This window comes from Salvelinus sp. IW2-2015, unplaced genomic scaffold (assembly GCF_002910315.2).
Source record: "Salvelinus sp. IW2-2015 unplaced genomic scaffold, ASM291031v2 Un_scaffold11165, whole genome shotgun sequence".
Taxonomy (NCBI): domain Eukaryota; kingdom Metazoa; phylum Chordata; class Actinopteri; order Salmoniformes; family Salmonidae; genus Salvelinus; species Salvelinus sp. IW2-2015.
In genome coordinates this window covers 1,807-3,801 of record NW_019952422.1, presented here as the reverse complement: position 1 = coordinate 3,801, position 1,995 = coordinate 1,807, and the positions used below count along the sequence as shown (strand labels likewise).

The window sequence follows — 1,995 nt, the reverse complement described above, 5'->3', positions numbered from 1 at the left end:
CGACTCATTTGGGGAGTATCTTATCTTGCAACAGAACGTCAGTGAGCAGGAGCGCACAAAAGTTAACACTGATTGTGAGCAATGCTGGATACGGTAAAAGGGCTTATAAATAAAATATGCGGATTTGATTGACCTAAGGATTGACAGGCGCACCCCAAGCGAACAGCACACACGAGGGACGAGGGGTTGTGCCAGTGGCAAGGGAGGTACATGCACACAAGACACACTCTAGCAACTAGAGGGATAGAGGGAAACACCAAAACCAGTACACACCATGTGGGTGGAGTTTCACTGCATTTAAGACTGGTTTCTTTTAGGACAACAGCCAGAATGTGCTGCTCTTTGCCCCCCCCCCCCCCCCCCCAGACACACAAACAAATACACACACGATCAAGACTATGAGTGTGACTGTGACTCACGGCTCCAGAGGGAGTAGGAGAGGCGGGTGTTGATCTTTCTGTAGAGCTGCCTGTCGATYGGCCATAGGACGCAGGTGCAGAGCTGGATGAAGTTGATGATGAGGCCGCTGACCACAAACACAAAGCCAACGAGCAGCTGGAGGATGAACAGGCTCTTGATGTACGCTATCAGCCCCATGGCCAGGGCTGTCTGAGGGCTGTCTGAGGGCTACCAACACKCTACGGCCGACCTGGGGGAGAACACCATAAAGAAACAATGCATTTCCATTTAATTCTGTGGAAAATGCCACCAGGTAGCACCGATTCTCCATATGATGTTGAGAAATAGTGCATTGTGGGTAGTTCTGAAGATATCCAAAATAAGTTAATAGATATGTAATTAAAAAAWATATATWAAAAAAAGTACTTTGATCGTGACTACAGTAACTAAGTTAATAAGTATTTGACAACACTCTTGTTACTTCGGTGAGGAAAAACGAATACTTCCTACCCTTTAAAAGAGGATGTTTATGAATATGAGTAGGGCAAGGAGTTTCCCCCTTACTAACTGATCTGACCAGGAATAAGTCTGAGCCTTGTTGGCTATGACGAGGACCCAAAGTTTTCCTAGTTAGGTCACACGGTCAGGGAAAACTCCTGACCACTTCGATGAGGCTGGGTTAATAGTTGAAGAGTGATAATTTTCTGAAATTCCAGTGCAACTTACCACGGTGGAATCCCTTCACAAGCCCCGTTTGCACGGCCCGTCAGCCAATACCACAGACCTGTGGGACAGAGAAGAACCCCATTACAAACTATTCACAATCAMTTTTTTATTTWTTTATTTAACTAGTCAAGTCAGTTAAGAACAAATTCTTATTTACAATGACGGCCTACCAGGGAACAGTGGGTTAACTGCCTTGTTCAGGGGCAGAACGACAGATTTTTAACTTGTCAGCTCGGGGATGCGGTCCAGTAACCGAAAGCCCAACACTCTAACCACTAGGCTACCTGCCGCCCAAGTTTAAAGACGGGAAGATCTGAACATTCTTAACTCTTTCCCAAAACAGAATCTAACTTGCACCAAATGGCCGCAACAAGAAAAGAAAAATCTGCAAACAACATACAAATGAATTATTCAGAGAACTGTGACAAAAAAGAAAGAGCAGGTTAATTCTGAGGAGTTCAGCAGACAACCAGTTAGTTTCTGTGATTCATTTCCATTTATATTTCCACAATATAAAATAGGAAACTAATCAGGCTAAAAACACAGCTTGCCCACAAAAATAAACTCCCTTTCACCCAAATGGCAGTGCACATAACCTCCCTCTCACTGATATGTACATGTCCGCATACCCACACCCTTTCACCTCGTTGGAACAAGGCCAGCAACTCGCTTACTCACTCCCTTTCTCGCTCTCTTTTTCACACACACACACACACACACACACACACCAACACCGACACAACACACACACCACACACACACACCACACACACAACACACACACACACACACCACATCACACACAATGCACACACACACACACACCACACACACACAACACCACACACCACACACACACACACACACACA

At 45.2% G+C, this 1,995-nt stretch overlaps 1 long non-coding RNA gene across 1 annotated transcript; it reads right to left on the bottom strand.

Annotated features, from left to right (window-relative positions):
* Positions 1-424: 424 nt before the first annotated feature.
* On the bottom strand, positions 425-1,543 carry LOC139027363 (uncharacterized). Its single transcript, XR_011479445.1, has 3 exons — positions 1,296-1,543; positions 1,126-1,183; positions 425-649 (listed from the first exon to the last, which is right to left on the bottom strand). It is a non-coding gene; the product is annotated as an uncharacterized lncRNA (long non-coding RNA).
* Positions 1,544-1,995: the final 452 nt, after the last annotated feature.